At 47.1% G+C, this 24,828-nt stretch overlaps 1 long non-coding RNA gene across 2 annotated transcripts in view; it reads right to left on the bottom strand.

Annotated features, from left to right (window-relative positions):
• The window catches only part of LOC148776030 (uncharacterized), a 58,909-nt gene that overhangs the window by 18,598 nt on the left and 15,483 nt on the right, over nt 1-24,828 (bottom strand). The window contains exon 2 of one of the 2 annotated variants that reach the window (XR_016038799.1): nt 15,680-15,828. The exons of the other annotated variant lie outside the window; for it this stretch is intronic. This is a non-coding gene — a long non-coding RNA (uncharacterized LOC148776030). The remainder of the gene's footprint in view (nt 1-15,679; nt 15,829-24,828) is intronic. 2 annotated transcript variants of the gene reach the window in all.

Here is a 24,828-nt window from a genome sequence, read left to right on the forward strand (position 1 = left end):
GTTTGGATGTGTCTGAGTGTTCATGCCATCTCAGTATTGACTCAGGGTTTAATTGGCAGCACTTTTAGAAATCTTTCTGCAGTGGTACATAAGATCATGGAGTGTCTTATAACTGAGGGCATCTTACATGTGCACAAGTCAGGTATTAGCCCATCTCAAAGACAAGACAATTGAGGCCCGGAGAGATTAGGAGACATGCCAGAGGAGGCCACACAGCCACTCTTTGGACTTGAAACAGGCTCTGCCTATCTTTCAGTCACTGACTTCCAGTGGGGCGGGAGCTAGAAGTCCCAGCCCTGCAGAGAGCAGAATGTTCCCTCCCCAGGCAAGTCTGAAGACGGAGAAGAGTCATTGCAAAATCTGGCCCAGTCAGTTGGGTGCTAGGATGGGAGGGGGTGAGAGAACAGAAGGGCACAGGACTGACTGGTCTTCAGGTCTGTGGGGTACCTCCCACTGCTCATTTTTTTTTTTTTTTTTGGCACCCAGGGTTCTGTTTTTTTCCCTGCTCATCCCTTATACATCAGCTGATTTTCCCAATCAGCCTTTGAGTTCCATGCATTTTAACTCAGAGTAACCAAATTGTTGAAGGATATTTGCATGGGGTCTTTGTCCTTTGAATCAAGAGTGACTCATTCTTTCAGAGAAGCAGTGGGGAAGTGGAAAGAGGCTGAACTTTGAAGTCAGGTGCACCGGGATTGGAATCCTGGCTTTTGCTGCTTTTTTTAGCAAGTTGGAAAGTTCCTTAGGCTCTCTGAGCCTCAGAGTCTTCATCTGCAAATGTGAGTAGCAATGACAAATACGTGGAAATACTGCTGTGAGGATCTCATGTATGGAAAGTACCTGAAGTGTGGTAGGAGCTCAGGAAATTCAAGTTACTCCTTCATTAGCAGTAGTAGTAATATTGTTATGGCGATGATGGTGATGATGAAAGACACACAGGACCTTTCTCTCCATTGCCTCACAGCTTTTACATTCTCCCCAGGCCCTGACTCTCCCTGTGCTCTTGGCTTTCTAGTTTCTGGGTTGAGGTCCCCTTTTCTTGTCATGGGTACAGCCACACTGTGATTGACACAATCCCTGCTCTCACCCAGCCCTGCCCTCTCTTGGGATCCCCTTGAGAAGGAACAACTCTGGGTTGTGGGGGCCATGACTGCCCCCTGGCATTGGCTCCCCCATCACCCTCCCTCCAGCATCTGTTTTAGCCCCTCTCTGCTCCTAGCTTCCCTGGACTAAGGGTCAGCACTGGCGGAGACAACCGTACAGCCTCCCCCGACAGTTTCTGGGCATGCTTTCCTCACTGAGGTCCCCCATGCTGGGGAAGGGAAGGCACCCATCTTGCCCCTGGAGGATCCCTGGGAAGATTAAGCTATGGCCCTTGCCCAGGTGTTCCGACACCCTGACATGCCCAGTCACTGCCTGCACGATGCTCAGGCATCCTGGGGTCCAGAGCCCAGGTCCTTACTTGGGACTGCAGCTTGCATTTACCTCTGTGACTGCTCAGCATAAGCCTGTGAGGAAAGGACTCTGATTCTCATTATCAGATAAAGAAATGGAGGCCCAGAAAGGCTAAGCCTCAAGTCCAAGCTCACATACCCATGGTGTGGACATGACCTAGATTTGAGCTCAGGGCTAACCTCAGAGACCTCATGACCTCTTACCCCACCTTATACCCAGAGGCTCAGGTCAACTGCCAGGGTAGCTGTTATTTGACACAGAATCTGCCCAAAGCAGGAGAAAAGGGGGAAGGGGTTGAAAAAACATTTTGGAAAAAGAGCTCATGGAGGAAGAACAGATTGGGGAATCCAGCTGCTCAGGGACTAGACTGTGGCCACTTTTCCAAGTTGAGAGCTGGGCCCTCAGCCGTCTCTAACCGAGTGTGGGTGGGAAGTGCACCAAGGGGTTCCCACCTTGTGCCTTTGGGTTTGTTCCAGAGGAAGATCCATGAAGCCTTGACTGGGAGCTCCCACAAATGCGCTCAGGAAGAATATAACCACAGGAACTTTCTAGAAAAGATGGTTCCCACTGCTACCCTTTAGCTGGAGCTTGTAGCGCCACTCCTGTCAGTGTTTACAAACCTGACCAAAAGAGACAGGAAAATCTCAGGAATCTTCATATAAAGATAACCATCAAATTCCAACCCCTGGAAAGTAGTAAAAAAAAATTCATTTCCAGGCCAGGGACTTGTGCAGTTCCCATTCTCCTGTTCCCTTTGCCTGAGATGCCCTCTCCCCAGCCTTCTCTTTATGGGGGAATCCTAGACTTCCTTTAAGGCCCAACTCCCATGTCACCTCCTGCGATGCCATTCATCCCAGGCCCTTCCAGGAAGACGGCGAGTGCCTCCTCTGAGGTTGCAGGTGCCTTTTAGGAGCCTGCAGGAGAATTCTCAGTTTACTTCTCTGTCATCCTCAGCAGCAGCACAGTACTTGGAATACAGTAGGTGCTCAACAAATGCAGGTGGCACCAATACATTCATGAATACAAACCCATTTAGCTTAGTTTCTGTTGGAAATTGTAGAGAACCCATAAGTTAGCTCTTTGCATCAGCTATTGCAGTACATCTCAGCTGAAGCTTTGTGACAGTGGCTGTAATATCAATAGAAGAAACGATTGTGGCCAAGGTCTCCACTTGCTTCTGAGGCCTGGATGGAATCTGGTGTGATTTGGTCCTGGTAGCCTTGTCTTTACTGCCCTCTTGTGGCCAAAATGTTGCTGTCACATCTGAAAAAGATTTGCACTGCAGCCACAGAGAGTGAGCTATTGTTTCCTGGAACACTGTGTTTTTTGGATCCCTGAGCCTTTTTGATCCAGTCCCACATATCCTGTGTGTATCTGTGATCCTCCTTCCAATGGCTTGAAAATATGTTAAGATAATGCTAGATAGATAACTAATAGGGCTTGTGAAAGTGAAAAGTGAAAATCGCTCAGTCGTGTCCAACTCTTTGGAACTCCATGGGGTATACAGTCCATGGCATTCTCCAGGCCAGAATACTGGAGTGGGTAGCCTTTCTCTTCTCCAGGGGATCTTCCCAACCCAGGGATCGAACCAAGGTCTCCCGCATTGCAGGTGGATTTTTTTTACCAGCTGAGCCACAAGGGAAGCCCAAGAATACTGGAGTGGGTAGCCTATAATACCTTCTCCCGCAGATTTTCCCAACCTAGGATTGAACCAGGGTCTACTGCACTGCAGGAGGATTCTTTACCAACTGAGCTATCAGAGAAGCACTTCCAATGGGCTTGAATGGCCTTAAAGTGAGCATCAAAGACTCCAAGTGTCCACCAGCTCTGGTTTAGCACTGTGTCAAGTAACTGGCTGTTGAAGAAAAGGAAATGACACAGTGTGTGTGGCAGATTTCTGCCCTCAAAGGCCCAACAGTATGTTCATAATACCTTCACCAAAAGTGAGTAGTTCGGGATGACACTATGGGACACTGTACACTAATAAAAAATCATAAAAATACCTGTCAACCTATCAGTCAAGCTTCGGAATCAGACAGCCCTGGGTGTATATCCCGGTCCCACTGCTTACTGCCTAGGTGGCCTTGAACAAGTTACTTCACCACTTTAGACATTCCCTTGTCTACAAAATGGGCCTAGTAAGAGTTCCTCCTTCACAGAGTCAAGATGATTAATTGAGACGATGTGTGGCAAAACCTCAGCATGGGGCCTGGCACAGAGTAATCCCCGTAAGTGTTAGCCATTATTGTTATAGATAAGATTTTTAATTGTATCATGCAGATAGAGAATAGGGTGGGATGTAATAAAGAGTGGGATAAATACACTCCTAATCATAGCCTTCTCAAGGGCAGATCTCCTCAGTGTTTTTAATTCCCAGAGCCCTTTGTAATAAGGTGTTTATTAATATGATAGTGCATTGATTGCAAGATGATGAATAGGGTTGCCTTGACACAAGGCTGCATGGAATAAGCAGGCTATCATCTGGCTCTAGCCAGAATCTGTGTGTGCCAAGTTGCTTCGGTCATGTCCTACTCTGGGATCCCATGGACTACAACCTACTAGACTCATCTGTCCATGGGATTCTCCAGGCAAGAATACTGGAGTAACGGTTTGCCATGCCCTTCTCCAGGGGATCTTCCCAACCCAGGGATCAAACCTGCGTCTCCTGTGTCTCCTGCATTGTAGGTAAATTCTTTACTGCTGGATCACCATGAAAGCCTAGCCAGAGTCCACTGGTTTCAATTTCTCCCTTCTTTCCTATGGCAGACATCACTAATTGATCATTTGGGCTTTCACGCTCGTGGCAGACATTGCTAATCAATCATAATGTGTACGGGTGCGGGCATGTGCGCACGTGCATGCACACGCATACACACACACACAAACACATTCTCTCTTTCTCTTTCTCACATAGACCAACTATATGACCTCAGAATTCGCTCCAGACAGTTACAACTATTAAGCTGAGTGGGAAATGGAGTCTAACTTGCTTTTCCAAGACTTGATACAGGAGTAGTTGAAGATCTAAAGACGGAGGGGAAGGGCATCTTTGCCAGAGGGCATGAAGTGAGCTGAATTATGAGTCAGAAGATAGATCTGATAGGAAAGAGGGGGCACAGAAGGTCTGCCCTCTGGGACTCTGAGCAGACTGCCACAGTTGGCAAAGGGACTCTCAGAAGGTTGTTGGGCAAGTGTATGTGATCACGTTCCCTGGAGGCAAGGCCTCTCTGGCAGCTCATGCCAGGCAGATTGTGAATGGGCCTGAGTCCTGAGAGGAGGTGAGGAAGTCTGGAACTCAGGACAAGGTGCTGATGGAGAAAAACGCCCGGGATGCTGGGAAGGCACCTTTTGTGGGCTTGCTGACTTCTGCTACATCAGGAATGAAGGAAGTGGTGCCAGCAAAGCTGCTTCACTGACCTTGAACTCTGCAGGCTGGAGAACAATGGCACCTCCAGCAGGAGTAGGGTGGGCACAGAGGAGAGGATGTGATTTGTTTGGGGTGAGGGGTGGAGTCGGAGGGGCCTTCAGGACTGCCAGTGGCAATTTCCTGTGGGCAACTGGAAATGAGAGATGGGAACCAGAGCGGCAGATATTAGAAAGGAAGAGAGAAAAAGGTTAATGCTTTACAGGTCCAGCCTCAAAGCAGTTTGGGCAGAAAATGAGAGCATTCATTCAGGAAGAAGATAAACTGGGTAAAGGTCATGGCTTAATTAAGAGGCATTTGCAGCAATCCGGTTTATTCCAAAAGATACTGCATATCTGGGTCAAGTGTCCTTTTCACAATATCACCTAAAATGAGGAGGAAAAAAGTGTTCTTTGGTAATACGGAACAGTAAGTCTCATACACAGGACCCTGAATGTCCCTTTTGCTAAGAAAGAAAGTATATATTTAACTGAAATACCCCAGTAATCAGAAGAGAGGTCAGAGGGACAATTCCTTTATTAGGAGACTCCATTTCCTTATGTGAAATACAGTCACTTGGACTCAAAGGTCAAACAGACCTGGAATTGAACCTCAGCCTCACCACTTCCTAGCTGTGTGACCTTGGACAAGATACTTAACCTCTCTGAACCTTGGTTCCCTCCTCCATGAGATGGAGATAATAGTAGAGGACCTAGTTCATAGTGCTGTTGTGGTAATCAAATGAAATGTGTATATGAAGATCTGGTCCAGTGCTTGACATGTAATAATTATGGAATGTACGAGAATTATCTTTTTAGCCTATTGCCTAACTTTTTTTAGGAACAGATTTTAAACAAGCAGCTATTCTTTTTGCTTCTGATACGATTCCTGGGAAGTCCTCCAAGGGGACAAAGACACCCCATGCTAATAGGAACCAGGAGGGTATATTTCTTCATCCATTGCATTGTCCAGTAATTGACGCAGTGGGAGAGGCTTCAGGAACTCTGTAGGAGTTTCATAGCTCACAAGTCATGTTCCCTGGGCTTGTTCCCCAGTGGGGGTCCTGAGGGCTCTTCTATCTGCTCCCCAGGGTCCTTTCTCATTTCCACCCATGTCTGCATAGCACAGGTGTTCCTGAGGGGTCACATGGACTTGTGCTATGGCCCCTTGACCCATGTGGGGGATGCCCTACAAACCCCAAAGGAATGTCCTTGAACCAAGGCCAGTAAGCAAAGACAGAGTCCTTTCTTGACCCCGGGCCTGTCCCTGAGGAGACCTTAGAGAATTCCCACCACTGATGGCCAGCAGCAGACTAAAACTCTGTGAGGTTCTGAAAAGTCCCAGTTCACAGGTGGGAATGTAAGGTAGAAAGGCAGTTTGTTGTTGGAGGGTTAAATTCACAGGAAAATAATGCTACCTGACATTTACTGAGCAACTAATGTTGCTGGAAACTGTTTGAACCACGTACTAGTAATAACTCGCTTCATGCTCACTATGGTATCTCTACTGCATAGATGGATCACTGAGGCCCAGACACGTTAACAAACTCCTCCGAGGGCTTGCAGTTACTAAGTGGCAGAAGAATGATTTGAACCCAGGAATCCCGACTTCAGAGCCTGTACTCTTAACCACTGTGTTACATCAATAGCTGTGTCCCAGGCGGGGCTCCACGCTGGATGGAGGGGAAGGGCCCAATCTTCTGAGGAAGGACTCTGCCGGCAAAGAAATTGCCCAGAAGTGCAGCCTGCCCAGGCCTGAGCCCACCTCGGGGGAATGTTCTGCCTGGTGCCAGTCTGCAGGACAAGGAGTCTTTCCATCAGATGTTCCCGATAGTGAGTCACCCTCAGGAAGCTGCTAGACTCCTCTCAGGCTCCTTTCCCTTTGTTTCTTTGTTCCTTTCCCGGGGCTAAATAGGACACATTTTCTCCAATTCCTATATTTACTCGTATGATCGTCTCATCTCCCAACAATTTTTAAAGTGTGCGTGCGTGCTCAGTCCCTTAAGTCGTGTCCGACTCCTCACGACTCCCTGGACTGTGGCCCGCCAGGCTCATCTGTCCATGGGATTCTCCAGGCAAGAATGCTGTAGTGGGTTGCCATGCCCTCCTCCAGGGAAACTTCCCAACTCTCCTGTGTCTCCTGCATTGCAGGCATTTTCTTTACCCATTGAGCCACCTGGGAAGCCCAGCAATTTTTAATAGGAAAGGTTAAAAGTTCCCTGTGACATCATCCTCCTCCCAACTCATGGGGATCTGGGAAGGCAGCAGGGAAAGTGGTAGCCAAGGGGTGTGGTAAAAATGACTCCTTGTTGAAAGTGTAACCCAGGGGCTTGACCTGTGTTCCCATGTTCCCACCTCTGCATCTGCTCTCAGGGAGCATGGAGGAGGGGAGGCAAGGTTGGAGTGAGGGGAAGAGAATGATGCTCTCAGACTCTCAGCTTCAGGAGTAGGAACAAAAGGGTTCCTTCCTGGCTAGGGGACACCCTAAGAATAGTATTTGTAACAATATTCTCTTGCAGCCACTGGTGTAAATGTATGATGGTGATTCAGGGTCTTGGGTCAAACTGCAGGGAGAAATGCTAGACACAGAAATATGGAAACGTGTCTCAGGTCACATCCTGCTGTGAACTATGCATACAAAGCCCAAATGGACACAGTTCCCAGGGAACCTCTGGAAGACAGCAGAGGTCAGGTCCCAGGCTGGAGGCCCAGACAGCCCCGGACTGCTCTTTGGAAGCTCACAGAACCACTGGGTCTCTCCCTGCTGCCTACACTGGGATGACATTGGCCAGGTGACCCCCCTGAGGGCTTGGGAGGAGGAAAGTGGCAGCAGGCAGCACTCAGGTTCCCCCACGAAGTGAACTGCCTGATGACCCTGAGCCCCGAGTTCAACCAGCCACCCTTCTCTGCTCATCCCTGGGAAGTTCTGGGCTGATGTGCTGGGTGGGACTTGCCTAGGCTGAAAGTGTAGCTCCATTCCTTCTTAGCACCCTCATTCCCACCGTCACCCAACCTATTCAAACCACACTGGGTCAAGCAAATGGGGGGACACCAGGCCCTGCCTGCATCTGCTTTGAGGGGGCAGGCAGCATCTCATGGGGCCCAGATTGGAGGCAGATCCATCTCAGTAGGGTGGGCCAATCATTTGTTAGCATCAGCTCATGTTCTTCTCTGAACAACCTGGCCAGGAGTGGATACCCTTATCCCCACTGTCAAACCGACGCCTGGAGGAATGAACAGTTACCAAAGGTCCCAAAGCCAGTGTGTGACTTTTTCATGAAATCCCACAGCAGATATTTGAATCCAGGTCAGTCAGAAGGCAATGGCAACCCACTCCAGTGTTCTTGCCTAGAAAATCCCATGGATGGAGGAGCCTGGTAGGCTTCCGTCTATGGGGTCACACAGAGTCGGACACGACTGAAGTGACTTAGCAGCAGCAGTCTGATCCCAAGCCAAACTCTTGGCCCCATGCAGAGTTGAGCCCAGGCGGACACCTAGTATATGCATCTTGCTTGATTATTTCTGATTTCCATTTATCCCCATTTCACACCTATAAGAGAGGACACCATCTGAGACGGCATTAATCACAGCTCAACAGCTTTCTTTTAACATCCTGTGGGCTCTGAGTTCACGTTGGTGACCAGTATGGGCACAGACTCTGTCCTCATTCGGTCAGCAGGTTTCCGAGCATCTGAGGTGGCCAGGCCCTATTGGAGAGGCCGGGGCTTCAGCAGTTGATCCAGCGGACAAGGTTCTGTCCTCAAGGAGCATGAGTCTGATGAGGAAGATGGGCAGCAGGTACAGAATGGGGAGGGGTTCCATGGGGAGGGTAAGTCAGATGAGGAGCATGAGCTCAGAGTGTGACGGGAGTTGGACGCTCTTCAGGGTGAAAGGTCAGGGAGAAGCTGTCTCCAAGTGAGTGACATTTGAGCAGAGACCCAAATCCGGGAGGAAATGAGCCACGTGGATGCTGGGGAGGGGGAGGGGCAAAGAGCACTTCAGGCAGGCGAAAGGGCAAACACACAGTCCCGACCAAGGGGACAGCTGGGGCACACGAGGACCAGCAAGCGTGGGGTGAGCAGGGGGAGAAACGTTGGGTGAGGCGGGATGGGTGGATGAGGAAGGAGCTGGGGTCCCAGTGGACTCTGAGTGAGACTGGAAGCCATTCTCTGTTCTGGTGACATAGCAGCCACTCCATCTCTCCTAGTATAGACCAGTGGTTCTCAACTGGGGGCAATTTGTCCCCCATCCCGGCTTGTTTTGTCTAGAGACGTTTTTTGTGCTAATGGAATCTAGTGGGCAGAGGGCAGGGAGAATGCTAAGCCTCCTAAACTGCATGGGACAGCCCCCTCCATCCCAGCAAAGGATGATCTGACCTAGGACATCAACGGTGCTGAGGCTGAGAAAGCCAGGTAGACCCAGGAACGGGCAGCATTCTCTTAGGAAGATGACAGGGACCCACAAATGCGGCATCTGAGTGCCCCCTCCTGCACAACCCCCACACAGTCACTCTCCCCCGCATCGCTGTGGGTATTTCCTCCTCAGCTCCGAGAACCACTTCTGGGCAGGGGACACACTCCAGGCTACTTCCTGTTGCTTGGCGCCTGCTGTGTGTCTACCCCCCAGGATGATGAATTTTCTCTGCTCAGGGCCATCCATGTGTGGACGCAGCCCTTCCGTTTTGTGTGCATCCTGCATTCTGAAGTGCAATTTATTAGACCTAATCCCCGTCTGGGGTGACGGTATATCTTCCCTGTAGAAAATGCTGGGGAGAAGGATATTGTTATTTCATTAGGACACCTATGGGTCTTCCAGGAGTCCCCGAGTAAATATGCTTCTCGGGTGAATTAGACAAGACAGCCAGAGACCCTCAGAACTCAGGACAATAACCACAGATTTCCATGCATGCATCTCTTCTTATGACTAAATTCCTCCTTTCCACCTCTTGCCAATTTTGTCCTTCCACAGCGAGGGAATAGAAAAAGATTTTAAACGAAGCATCAAACATGTACTGTTCTCTCAACAATGAGAGCAGAAGATTTAAAAGCTAGTGTCAGCAGCAAAGGTTTCTACCTCAAAACTGGTGATTGCGGTTTGCCTCTAAAATCAGCATTGATGGAGCAGCCAAGGCAGACATTCTCTTTGCTCCTTCAGCTCAGCCAGTTTACTCACGCAGGGTGAGGAGAAAGGCATGGAATTACCAAGACACTTCAGCCTCTGCTGCGCCCAGGAACAGTCGGCATGCTCTCAATCACTTGACTTTCCCCTAATTTCCTGCTCCCCCTTCCCATGGGCGGGTCAGCTCTAACATGCTCTAGATGGCAGGTTCTAAGGTCGTGTGCTGTGTGTGTTCAGTCACTCAGTTATTTCTGACTCTTTGCAACTTCATGGACTGTAGCTCGCCGGGCTACTCTGCCCATGGAATTCTCCAAGCAAGAATACTGGAGCAGGTTGCCATTTCCTTCTGCAGGGGATCTTCCTGACCCAGGGACTGAAACTGCATCTCTTGTGTTTCCCACATTGGCAGGTGGATTCTTTACCACTACACTACCTGGGAAGCCCAGGTTTTAAGGTCATTTTAAGGTCACTGGATTCTAATTCCCAACTTTTCCAAGGTAAATTCTGTGTTCATTTCGAGTGTTCATTTCAGCTCAGTGATACTTTCTTCTGGGACCTCTCCTTCCCATCCTATTGCATGAAGTCTCCAACTGATTTGATTTGGGAATGACCCACGGACCTTCCTTTTTCTATTAATAATACTGCAAAGGACTCACACCTTGCTCAAAACACCAATCATCATCCATTTTGCAGCTTCACTCATGGCTATGGGAAGCAGCTGGATCAGGAATGCGCAGCAAAAGGACTGTGGATTCAGAACTGTGAGTTCGATCCTAACACTACACCTTAGTAACTGAGATACTCTGGGGAAGTCATTTCCCTTCTCCAAGCCTCAGTCTTCTCATCTGTCAAATGGGAATCACTGTACTTATGCCATTGCATTGTGGTGAGTGATAAATAAAACGATGCATGCGAAAGCAGTTTTCACACAGCATGGGACCACTTGGATGTTAGGATTCTACTCCGATATGCCATTTTGCTGTGAACTGATAAAACGAGAAGCAGTAGGATGATGTGAAGGGGACTAACTCCTCCTCCCAGGTGAAGGGCTAAGAGGAGGGTGCCCTCTGCACTGCTGCCTCCACAGCAGGTTGAAGTTTCCGTGTTTGAACATTCCGATGGCCAGTCTTTCCCCAGAAAGAAGATATCCCACAACATAAGACAACAGGAGGGAGAGCCCGTGCCTTCCCTTTTCACTCCACATCTGGCCATATAGTCACGGAGGAAAGTTCACACAATAAGTTTCGAAGTCAGTTCTGTTTAGCTCATCAATAGTTGCTTCCTAAGAATGATTCCAAACCTGAGAAGCACTTTAAGCCTTTTTAAGCTCTGAAGATTAGGATGAAACAGGGAGGGGGGTGGGAGGGGGACAGATAAACAACAGCGTGGAGAGCATTCTCCATGCAGAGAAGGAGATTCCGTACTTGGGTGAGATTAATCCCCAAATTGAAACCTGCCCTGCAATTCTTTGTGAGAAAGGAGAGCGGAGATAAGAGAGCCCCCCTGGCAAAGCCCCGCATTGAGCCGTTTGTGGAAACAAGACCTTCCTTTCCCTGCAGCCAAAGGACGGTGAGATGAGCCCACAGAGGACGAATAGAGGACAGTGCGTCCTTTGGACAGTTGGGGCAGCGCAGAAGGGAAGAGGAAAAGGAGCAGCCTCCCCATGCGTGATGCTTGAAGGTTCTGTTGCACCAACAAGGTGTCTTTCCTTCCCAACCTGGGGGCCACCGACCTGCCTGATTGTACACCATTCAAAGCACAGCATTGGGTTCTGCCAAGACCTGGGGACAGGGCGGGCTCTCTTTGAACAGAAGGACACTCACAGTTCAGTTCAGTTCAGTTGCTCAGTCGTGTCCGACTCTTTGCGACCCCATGAATCACAGCGTGCCAGGCCTCCCTGTCCATCACCAATTCCCGGAGATTACCCAAACTCATGTCCATCGAGTTGGTGATGCCATCCAGCCATCTCATCCTCTCTCGTCCCCTTCTCTTGCCCTCAATCCCTCCCAGCATCAGGGTCTTTTCCAGTGAGTCAACTCTTCGCATGAGGTGGACAAAATATTGGAGTTTCAGCTTCAACATCAGTCCTTCCAATGAACACCCAGGACTGATCTCCTTTAGAACAGACTGGTTGGATCTCCTTGCAGTCCAAGGGACTCTCAAGAGTCTTCTCCAACACCACAGTTCAAAAGCATCAATTATTCGGCGATCAGCTTTCTTCACAGTGCAACTCTCACATCTATACAAGATCACTGGAAAAAACCATAGCCTTGACTAGCTGGACCTTTGTTGGCAAAGTAATGTCTCCGCTTTTTAATATGCTATCTAGTTTGATCATAACTTTCCTTCCAAGGAGTAAGCGTTTTTTAATTTCATGGCTGCAATCACTATCTGCAGTGATTTTGGAGCCCAAAAATTAAAGTCGGACACTGTTTCCCCATCTATTTGCCATGAAGTGATGGGACCAGATGCCATGATCTTCATTTTCTGAATGTTGAGCTTCAAGCCAACCTTTTCACTCTCCTCTTTCACTTTCATCAAGAGACTTTTTAGTTCCTCTTCACTTTCTGCCATAAGGGTGGTGTCATCTGCATATCTGAAGTTATTGATATTTCTCCTGGCAATCTTGATTCCAGCTGTGCTTCTTCCAGCCCAGCATTCCTCATGATGTACTCTGCACTCACAGAGGATCTTAACATGCACACAAGGAAGCCACCTCTTGCAGTGTGCCTGGTTTCCGATCCCAGGACCCTGGCCATTTCAATTCTTAAGAAATCCAAGTCCTGATTGAAGGCTGAAGGTTGCCATTAGAGGGGCTAACAGGATGAAGCATCTGAAGGGGAGTCCCAACAGGGTTGGATGGCACCTGACCCGAAAGGAAGGAGTGGTGCCCTGGGACCTGCAAGAGAGCTGAGTGCTTCCAAGGTGACAGCGCACATTTGGAGGCATGGCTGACTTAAAATAACAGTCACAGGAGTTCACAGTCATGCCCATATAGGCTGAACTGTCATGTCTGCAGGTAGGAGCCTGCCAACCCCAATTCTCAGGAGCATGAACAGGACATGACCCAGCTCACAGAGGGCCCTGCAGAGCGAGGCTGAGGGGGAGAAGGGTTCCAAGGATGGCACAGGTGACCTGGCCCCAAATCAAGAAAGAATAGGAGGAGAATCACAGTCAGAGGGGAGGGAGATGGCTCTTGGCTACAAGAAGAACAGCAGTTTCTCCCTTCCTCCTCCTGCGTGAGGCTTTGAGGACTGCCAGGTGGGATTCAGACCCACCCAGGAGCCCCACATAGACGCTGGGAGATGGGAACCTGGTCTGCAGGTCTGGGCAGGGCTGTAGGAAGGAGAGAACCAGAGTGTCACCTCAAGGGCCTATCGGGGAAGGTACCCTGAGATGGATGTTCCTCTGTCCTTTCTCCTCCAGGAACCGGGTACACAAGGAAAGACATCTGCTGATGGGGGTTGGGAGTCTCAGGGCAGGTCCATTCTGACCCGGTTCAGAGTCCTGGGCTTCTCTGTAATTAATTCCCTTCCCAGAGTCTTATGGTGAGGAAGGGCTTGCATCCCTGTCCCCAATCTGAGATTTGCCCAGGAGCACTAGGTGTGAGTAGAGTGGGAGGCGGTGTGGAACACGCAGAAGAGGCAATGATCTGTGCAGCCAGCCTGGGAACCGGGAGAAGTAGCTGATGGAGAGTTACACAGGCTTAACTCGGTTTCCAGCACATTCCATCTGACCTAGTTTCCCTTCCCCCCTGCAATTTTACCTGTCTTTATCTTTTGAAAAACTAAATATATGAATATTTTAGAAAGTATAAAATATTTTTAAATGTTTATCAAAGCCACTGAAACACACACAAATGTTTTTTTAATTTTAAAAAAGTGTATCATATCATGTATCAAAGTGATATGAATGTAACTAAAAAATAAAAAATAGCACTCAATGGCTTATGAAACACAACCCTCCTCTCTCAAGCTCAGAGGCAGCTTCTTTTCAATTTTAAAAATTTCTTCTGCCTTTTATTCTTCTGATAACCTTCTCCAGATACTCTGCTTCTACCACCACCTCTTGTTTTATGGATTATGAATCTGTTGATCTCCTACTCAGATAGATGAGGGCTGGGTTTTTTCTCTCAGGACATTCACTCATCCCTCCTTCTTCCTTTTCTCCAGTCAAACTAAATCAAAATTCTTTTTTTCTCTATTTGTCACATTTATCTAAATAATTAATTGGTTTAAATTGTCTAAATGTGTATTGTTTAAAAATATGTACTATTTACATGGAGCTTCTCGGTGGATCAGTGGTAAAGAAACTGCCTTCCAAGCAGGAGACCCGGATTCGATCCCTGGGTCAGGAAGATCTCCAGGAGAAGGAAATGGCAACCCACTCCAGTATTCTTGCCTGGAAAATCCCATGGACAGAGGAATTTGGTGGGCTACAGTCCATGGGGTCACAAAAGTGTTGGACACGACTTAGGGACTGAACAACAGCAACTATTAGTATTTACACACACATGCCTATGTCTGTATTTGCTGCAGTGTCTTTCTTTTCTGTGTTTCATTGGTTCTTTTACCATGTCTTCATTACATGATCTCAAAATAGTTGGTTGGCTGGGTGGAATTGTCACAGTTTTGTTGCTGTCCCACAGGGAAGCAAAAAAGAGAGTGACGTGTGTGGGCAGCTGGTGGACCCAGGCCTAGAAACTGGCCCAGATAAAATGCAAGGATCAAGGTCTACCCCTGCTTTTGCCGACACACACATCTGCCAGAGGAAGCCGGGGAAGCACGGTAGCACAGACCTCCTCTTGCCCACGTGGACCCCCTTTCAGGATCTTCCCTATTCGACAGCCAGCTCCTAATAGTTGGCCTTTCGTCCCCACTCCCTCCAGGAAGAGTCACCTACAGGCTAGTCGGGAAGTCCCCCATCCCTTCAGGAAGCAGAGAGCTGCTTCCTGTCCTCTTCAGTCATGGATTCAACCAATATTCACTGAGCAACCACCTCTGCTTGGACACTGTGGACAAAGATGTGTAAAAGACACACAATGCCCCTGAACTTCGGGAGGGGGGCTTAAGAGGGATAGCCAATAAATAAACAAACGGCACACTATGAAAGTACCATAAAGCAGGCATCCCCAGCCTCCAGGATAAAATGCCTGATGATCTAAGGTGAAGGTGATGTAATAATAATAGAAAGTGAAAAATAAATGTAATGGGTTTGAATCATCCTGAAATCATTCCCCTCACCACCACCCCTCCCAGTCCGTGGAAAAATTATCTTCCACAAAACCAGTCCCTGGTGCCAAAAATGTTGGGGACTGCTGCCCTAAAGGATGTTGAGACTGAAAATCACAGACCTTTTCTTCTCTAAAGAGAAAGTCCACCAGGCATCTAAGCTGAGCCAGAGCAGACAAAGGAGCCAGGTTCATAAAGAGCAGTCTGAAGGGAGGCCCCAAGAAGAGGAAAGTGATTGTGCAAAGGCCCTGTGGCAGTGATGAGGAGCAGAGTGTGTTCAGGGAACTGAAAGGGGGCCCCTCCTCTGGAGCTTTGTGAGCAAAGCGGAGAATGGTCTGAGGGGGGGTTTCCAGGAGGCGCTGGCTGGCCATGTAGGACCTGGTTAGACAAGCGAGGACTCTGGATTGTAATCTAAGCGCATGAGGAAGGCGTGAAGATTTCAGCAGAGAAGCAATGGGATCCCATTTTTGTACCTTACAATATCCTTTCTGGAGAATACACTGGAGGGATCAGTGGGTTCCTCTTCATCAACCATTAGCACGGACACCCCATCTTTCTTGGAGCAAGGAGTCCATATGGCCTTCAAATGTTTTCATCTGTGGCCAGCAAGTGGTTCAAGGATCTAGGAGGAAGGAAGATGCTTGACGGAAGAGCCATTCAAACCAAGGTGCCTGCTTGGCCACATTTAATATGGCGGCTCTCACATCACAGATCAACAAAAGGCGTGCCAGTCTTGGATGGCACTGCCCCTGGGGGAGTGGAGTCCTCTGGGTGGGAGAGACAGCAGCCTGATTGCCTTCTTTCCCCAGGATTTCAAACTGGGAATCGGAAGACTTGAATTGCAGCCAAATGCATTTCAGTCCTCTATTAACATTTTTTTTTTTTTTATCACCTGAACTTTCCCAGGCTCCCCGGCTCCACAGCAGGGGTCCCCATGTGATTTCTGCCAGGATCCACCCCCACTTTCAGGGAACGGGGTTTGAGGCGCTGCCCCTCCACTTTTCAAAGCCTTTCCCCTGGTCATCAGAGAGTGTCTGGTCGGGGCTGGGCTCTGTGAAACCGGGGACTTTCTCCCCCGCCCCTCTCCCTGCCTCTCTCCCTCCCTCCACCCCTCCACTTTTTCCTCTCCTTTATATTGAGTTATGTGTTCAGAGCAAAGCCATCTCTGGGAGCTGCCTGGATGGGATCTTGTCACCCATCAAAGCTGCAGAGCCTTTCTCGGGCCCAGCTAGTGGTGTCTGTCAAAACTTTAACAGCTGCAGCTTTTAGAGGCAGCTCTCCCCTCGGAGCTGCAGTGCAGGAAGTGTTTCTTGTCAAGGCCAAGTGTGGGCTGGTGTCAGCCTGCTTGACTGGCAGCTAGGGTCATGGTTTGCTAATGAAGTAAGACTCGAGCCAGGTCTCAGTTCTATAAGGCTCATTCCTTGGTGAGCAAAGGCTCTAGAGTCAAACTATGTTAGTTTACATCCTGGTGACACTGGTGACTAGTGGTGAGATGGATGGCAGGCAGTTTAACCTGAGACTCAGTATTCTCATCTGTAAAATGGGACTAATGATGGTAGCCTCCTCTTCACAGGGGCCCTGAGACGATGAAATAAGATTAAAATATATGTAAAGCACTTAGCATGGCAAATAGATGGGGAAAAAATGGAAACAGCGGCAGATTTTATTTTCTTGGGCTCCAAAAGCAGTGTGAACGGCTACTGCAGCCGTGAAATGCTCCTTGGAAGAAAAGCTATGACAAACCTAGATGTATTAGCATATTAAAAGCCAAGACATGACTTTGCTGACAAAGGTCTGCAAAGTCAAAGCTATGGATGGTTTTTCCAGTAGTCAAGTACAGATGGGAGAGTTGGACCATAAAGAAGGCTGAGCTCTGAAGAATTGATGCTTTTGAACTGTGGTGTTAGAGAAAACTCTTGAGAGTCCCTTGGACTGCAAGGAGATCAAACCGGTCAATTCTATAGGAAATCAACCCTGCATATTCATTGGAAGGACTGATGCTGAAGCTGAAGCTCCAATACCTTGGCCACCTGATGTGAAGAGCTGACTCATTGGAAAAGATCCCGATGCTGGGAAAGATTGAAGGCAGGAGGAAAAGCGGGCGACAGAGGATGAGATGGTTGGATGGCATCACCAACTCAGTGGACATGAATTTGAGCAAACTCCAGGAGATAGTGAAGGACAGGGAAGCCTGATGTGCTACAGTTCATGGGGTCGCAGAGTCAGACATGACTAGGAGACTGAACTGTAACAATAGCCCACCTTTACCTCCCCACCTCCAACCACCGCCCTGTGGCCAAACCTGCCCAGAAACCAGAGGGCAAGAGAGCTGATCAATGTAATTCCCTTCCTGGAAACTGAAGCAGGAGAGGCCCAAGGAACAGACGTGAAGACACATCTGCAGGCAGTGTTCACATGGGTGCGTTTCTCCACGCTTGGGGTGTGTGCAGTCTGGGCTGCAAGCTCATAAATAGAACACATCAAGAAGTAACAGCAAGAACCTTTACATAACCTACCCTAGTTCATCTTCCCCAGACCCTGTAAGGTAAGAAGCTGAGGCTCCTAGGGCTTGGTGAATTTAACATCATTCAAGTCCTAACTAGAGAATTCAGAATGGCAGGCTGGTCAGTCTCACCCAGAACCAGAGTTCCCAACCACTGGACCACCCAGCCCCCCAAAATTCAGCTTGGGCTCCCCCTTCCATTGCACTGAGAAGTGGTTAAAGGGGCCCATGTCAGGAACAAAGGTCCACTCCTTCAGGAAATGCCCTAGGGCAGCCTCTCCCCCATCCCTGCTTTCATTATTTCATCTCTGTGTACTTTACCACTTAAAACTGCTTCCTCAGCAGCACTCTATCAGGTAGCACAGGAAAAGACGAAGAATCAATTACCCCAAAAATAAATAAATAAATGGTGGCTCTGGGGAAGACAAAATATTGAATACTGTTCAGATAAATGCAGCATAAATTGGTTTCTGACAACAAATCCAAATAATTGCCCTCCTTCTCCCCCGCCCCTCCCCAAGGCTCCAGGCAAGTCCGAGCAGGTCCTGGGCAAAACAGTGAGGGAGTGGGAGGACTGCAGCCATCCCACCAACCCGAGGAAAAGACCCCTAGCTGGGCCTGTTCATCCTCAGCATCAAAGACCAGGGGGTAGATGGAGTCAGCAAGGCTTTAGCAAGCCAGCCATCGAGATAGCAAAATATGTTCACTTTTGTTTTCCTTTTTTGCGGAGAGAAAGGGGATGGGAAGGGAAGGATGAGCTCTTGTCATTTTTATAATGAAGCAGTTGGGCCAGTACTAGCAGAAAGTCCAGACTCTGCCCACCTTGAGCCCTCCCACTACGGAATTGTGTAATCTTCCCGGAAGCTTGCTCAGTCCAAATTGGGAATCAGCACAGGATCTCAAAACCAGGAGGAGAAAAAGCTGGGAGCGGGAGACAGAGGTCAAGAGCTGGCCTGTGGATGTCCTTTAATGGGGACACAGACAACGATGACCAACGCAGGCTTAAAAACATCATTGAAATGTCAATGTATGGCAAAAACCACTACAACATTGTAAAGTAATTAGCCTCCAATTAAAATAAATTAATTAATTTTTAAAAATCATTGAAATAGTTGTCAACATTTAGAAATCAGAACTCAGGATTTCTGGCGTCTCTTGAAAAGCTGACTCTCTGGCCACACCCGGCCCACAGTCCTGCTGGTCTAGGATGCTGACCCTGGGTGGGGCTCCCCTAGCTCCCCCAGTCTCCACCAACCATTTTGCTTCCCACCTTGAAGCTGAGTGTTAGCTAATATCCATCGCCATCCTCAGGCTGTTGTCCTCACACATCCCCCATTCCATTCATTTCAGATTTCCTGCCCGGCCTCTGCAGGCATCTACATGAGTAGCCCCAGACTTATCCTGTTACTGCCGTTCCTTGCGTCTGTCCTTGCCACTTGCCAGCAGTTCCTGAGGGGCCACACAGAGCCCTGGATCTGCCAAAGTCTCTTCCCACTCTGATTCCACTGGAAGCCTCCATGCAGATAAATCATCTTCTCTCATTCCTTGAAAACACATTGCCCCTCCTGCCTCCTTTGCTTGGGTATCCATACTTTCCCTACTTCTCCTTTAGCAACTAAATGTTAACCTCACTATCAGTTTTCTATTGCTGCCTAACAATTTGTGGCTTAAACAAGACAAATTTATTCCTTGGTGCTTCTGTAGGCCAGATACCCAACATGGGTCGCCAAGGACTAACTTTAAGCTATCAGCAGGGCTATGTTCCTTGCTGATCCCTCTTGTTTTTGCTAGCTGTCAGCTGAGGATCATTTCTCAGCTTCTAGAGGCCACTCATACTCTTGACACATGGCCTTTCTCTCCCCCTCCCCTTTTTTAAAAGGAGTTTTTTGATGTGGACCATTTTAAAACTTTTTTATTTTGCTACAGTATTGCTTCTGTTTCATGTTTTGGTTTTCTGGCCACAAGGCATATGAGATTTTAGCTCCCTGACCAGGGATCGAACCCATACTCCCTGCATTGGAAGGCAAAGTCTTAACCACTGGACCACCAAGATAGTCCCCTCTTTCTCCATCTTAGACATCTGACCTCTCTCACAACTTTGGGCTTTTTTTTTTTTTGCCCATCTCTGCAGTATGAAGGAACTTAATTTCCCAACCAGGGATCGAACCTGGGTCACGGCAGTTAAAGCCCAACTCCTAACCACTAGGCAACCACGGGACTCTTTTCACACTTTGAATCTCTCCTTTTTCTTCTGTTTCATTCCTCTGACCCAGCAAAGAAATGTTCTTTTCTTAAGAAATGTTCTTAAAATAATAAAATAAATAAAATGCTTTTTAGGACTCATGTCTTTAGGAAATTGGGTAAACCCAGATAATCAAAAATAATCTCAGCACCTCAAGGTCCAAACCCTTACACACATCTGCAAAGACCTTTTTGCCATACAAGGTAACATATTCACAAATTCTGTGGGATTAGGGCATGGACATCTTTGGGGGGCATTATTTTGTCTATCTTTCTATTCTATTCTATTTATTTATCTTAGAAGCCAAATTTAAGTCTTACATGTTCTAAAAAGTCCTTCTTAACAATTTCTCTTCTAAACTACTGTGCTGTGTGACTTTGAGAGAGTCATTTTATCTTTCTATTTCTCATTTCCATTGATCCATGATATGCTGGTAAATGTTTAGTAGCTGACTCTTGAGTGTAGGGGAGAAACCCTGATTTATGGCATTTGTCAGCTTCTGTGATCTATTTCTACATGGTTGATTTTAAGCTACCAGTGTGATATTACTAAATGCAGAATTGGAAAGAGATGTGGACAGTCGACTCTTGCGAGCCCGTGTGAGTCAGATTCCAGGACTCCACTACTTGAGTGTAAAGTGAAGAATTGACTAGTTGACCAAAATGCCATTGATGAGTCAATAATTTCTTAGAATAGGGAAAACTTTTGATAGCTCTGTGTAAGTGTTTCCCTCTCTGGGGCCACTGCAATCTCCAATGTAAATGTTTTAAAGATAGAAGAACATATCAGAGAACTGATTTTACGAGAAAGGGCTGGGAAAAAACCACTTAGAAAGAGACCCAGAAACCTCTGGTATCCGTTGGCCTCAGTGTGATCACAAAATCCCAAATCCAACCACAAAATGAGTTTGTTTTTAGAAAATGTATAATTTTTTCTATAAATGAATTCATATTTATTATTATTATTTTGTGATTTCTGTGAGCACATTTACCAAGTGAAAGATTCAGATGAAGAAGACCAGCCTCAGAAAAGAACCATTAGGATGTTATAAAAAGAACTTTAATAATTTTCTCTTGTGCAGAAGATATTAAGAAGAGGTAGCAAGAATACACAGAAGAACTGTACAAAAAAGATCTTCACGACCAAGATAGTCACGATAACGTGATCACTGACCTAGAGCCAGACATCTTGGAATGTGAAGTCAAGTGGGCCTTAGAAAGCATCACTACTAACAAAGCTAGTGGAGGTGATGGAATTCCAGTGGAGCTATTTCAAATCTTGAAAGATGAAGCTGTGAAAGTGCTGCACTCAATATGCCAGCAAATTTGAAAAACTCAGCAGTGGCCACAGGACTGGAAAAGGTCAGTCTTCATTCCAATCCCAAAGAAAGGCAATGCCAAAGAATGCTCAAACTACCGCACAATTGCACTCATCTCACACGCTAGTAAAGTCATGCTCAAAATTCTCCAAGCCAGGCTTCAGCAATATGTGAACCATGAACTTCCAGATGTTCAAGCTGGTTTTGGAAAAGGCAGAGGCACCAGAGATCAAATTGCCAACATCCACTGGATCATGGAGAAAGCAAGAGAGTTCCAGAAAAACATCTATTTCTGCTTCATTGACTATGCCAAAGCCTTTGACTGTGTGGATCACAAGAAACTGTGGAAAATTCTGAAAGAGATGGGAATACCAGACCACCTGACCTGCCTCTTGAGAAACCTGTATGCAGGTCAGGAAGCAACAGTTAGAACTGTACATGGAACAACAGACTGGTTCCAAATAGGAAAAGGAGTATGTCAAGGTTGTATATTGTCACCCTGCTTATTTAACTTATATGCAGAGTACATCATGAGGACCACTGGGCTGGAAGAAGCACAAGCTGGAATCAAGATTGCTGGGAGAAATATCAATAACCTCAGATATGCAGATGACACCACCCTTATGGCAGAAAGTGAAGAGGAACTCAAAGGCCTCTTGATGAAAGTGAAAGAGGAGAGTGAAAAGGTTGGCTTGAAGCTCAACATTCAGAAAACAAAGATCATGGCATCTGGTCCCATCACTCATGGGAAATAGATGGAAAAACAGTGGAAACAGTGTCAGACTTTATTTTTTTGGGCTCCAAAATCACTGCAGACGCTGACTGCAGCCATGAAATTAAAAGACGCTTACTCCTTGGAAGGAAAGTTATGACCAACCTTGATAGTATATTAAAAAGCAGAGACATTACTTTGCCAACAAAGGTCCGTCTAGTCAAGGCTATGGTTTTTCCAGTGGTCATGTATGGATGTGAGAGCTGGACTGTGAAGAAAGCTGATTGCCGAAGAATTGATGCTTTTGAACTGTGGTGTTGGAGAAGACTCTTGAGAGTCCCTTGGACTGCAGGGAGATCCAACCAGTCCATTCTAAAGGAGATCAATCCTGGGTGTTCATTGGAAGGACTGATGCTAAAGCTGAAACTCCAATACTTTGGCCACCTCATGTGACGAGTTGACTCACTGGAAAAGACTCCGATGCTGGGAAGGATTGGGGGCAGGAGGAGACGGGGACGACAGAGAATGAGATGGCTGGATGGCATCACCGACTCTGTGGACTTGAGTTTGAGTGAACTCCGGGAGTTGGTGATGGACAGGGAGGCCTGGCGTGCTGTGAATTATGGAGTTGCAGAGAGTCGGACACGACTGAGTGACTGAACTCAACTGAACTGATGAATTCTAAGCGGGTTAATGACACAACCAGATCAGTATTTTAGAGGATGGGTCTCTGGCTCCATGAAGTGTGGATTTGAGGGATGGGCTGAGAAACCTGGTGGCTCAGCTGCTAAAGGATCTGCCTGCAATGCAGGAGTCGTAGGTTCAATCCCTGGATTGGAAAGATCCCCTGGAGAAGGGAAAGGCTACCCACTCCAGCATCCTGGTCTTGAGAAGTCCATGGACTGTATAGTCCATGGGGTCGCAAAGAGTCGGACACTACTGAGTGACTTTCACTTTCATGCTAAGTTAAGAAAGAAAGAAAATGTGCTTTGGAAGGATGTCAATGTCAGGCAGAGTCTAGAAGATATACATTTTGAAGAAGTGTTCAGAGGTCTGCCTTCCCCTAAAGAGAAAAGGATTTTGAAAATATAACTGCACCCTTTATTCAGAATACTGGTGAGTCGATACAAAAAACACCCAAATATCAAGATCCCACCTCTCTTTCAGGTTTTCTGTTATGCTGAAGGGTGGAGAAACCTTCCAACATGTAAAATGTATGCAGAATTTTATTCAAAAATGCCTAATAAATCAAAGATGCACTTAGAATAAGAAGTATTACACAGTCCAGGTGACAGCTCTTTGTGAGACTGGAGAATCAAGGGGCATACTGTGTTTCTATAGAACTGATTGATGGAATGGGAGAGATTGGGGGAAAAAATACACTCTCTGCCATAGACAGCCACTGAACAGAGGAGATTTAAAATGAAAGAGGAAAGATCGAAGCCTCACCGAAAGACTAGAGAAAGGAAAGAAGCACAAATAGATCGATCGTTGTGTGAAGACTTTGAGGTGTTTAATACATAATGGGTTGCATTGTGTTTGGAGGTTATAGAGTTGTACTGCATCTCAGTGGTTTTACATTTTTCCAAACCTTATAGATCACAGGAACTAGAACTACCAATGACCAAAAACCAGGGATCCCTCTGGCAAGAGGGAAGGAGCTCTGGATTTGGAGTCCATAGTGAGCCTTTGCCAAAAGAGAGGCTTCTGGCACCTGATATGGCTGCCCACTGTCTCGTCATCAGTCCATTCAGTCAATGAATAAATATTGACACACCATACCAGACTCTGGGACAGAGGATAGGTTAGGGCACTAAACACGACAGACACGTGGTCTTATGGAGAACACTGTGTGTCTAAGAAGAACCCACAATGAGGCCAGACCAAACAGTATCTCAATAAGAATTTTGGATTTCATTCTAAGTCTTTGCAAAAAGAAAATATCCACGAGTTTTAAGCAGGGCCATGATGTAATCTGGATTAGGCTTTTCTACAACGGTGGTGCGTATATGTTCAGTCGGGTCCAACTTTTATGACCCCATGGACTGTATCCTTCCAGGCTTTTCTGTCCACAGAATTTTCTAGGCAAGAATGCTTGAGTGGGTTGCCATTTCCTACTCCAGGGGATCTTCCCATCCCAGGACTCAAACCCTAGTCTAGCATCTCCTGCAGTGGTGGCGGATTCTTTACCACTGTGCCACCTGAGAATCCGTTTTCTACAAGACATACTATTATATGGTAGAGAATGAGTTTAAGAGGAGGCAGGAGTGAAAACAGGAAAACAGTAAAGGGGCTTTTGTAAGAGATTAGGCAGGAGATCATGCATGCTTAGACTAGGGTGGGCGGTACTAGAAGGATTTGAGATGCATTCTGGAGGTAGAAACATGCTGATGTTAGGGGATTGAGGAAGAAGAGGAAGAGACAAACGCTGATTTCCACATTTCCAACTTGAAAAGTCATGTGTGCACTGATGCCATTTTCTAAAACAGAGAGGACTGGAAAAAGCTGTTGATTCTTCTTGTCCTCCAACTGGCATTTCTTGAGCACTTACTGTCTGCTAGAGACTCAACACCTGCTTCTGAGAGAAAGAAGCAAATCTATGTCGTGGGTTCATCCCAACTCTTACTTTGGCCTGATAGACAGAGACCCTTCATGGGTGATGCTGATGGACCACTTGAAATTTGAATCATCAGAGAGACCGTGGGTTTCACCATCCCGTTTACTTAACTCCCACTTGTGTTCATCAGATCATAAGGTTTATAAAAAACAAAAAAATTGACCTGGAATTGGTCTTGGGAATTTTTTCTTTTAATTTTTCTTATAAAATTGATTTAAGTATCATGAAAA

The sequence above is a fragment of the Moschus berezovskii genome, chromosome 12, assembly GCF_049115385.1.
Source record: "Moschus berezovskii isolate FMDL1 chromosome 12, NW_MosBer_1.0, whole genome shotgun sequence".
NCBI lineage: Eukaryota > Metazoa > Chordata > Mammalia > Artiodactyla > Moschidae > Moschus > Moschus berezovskii.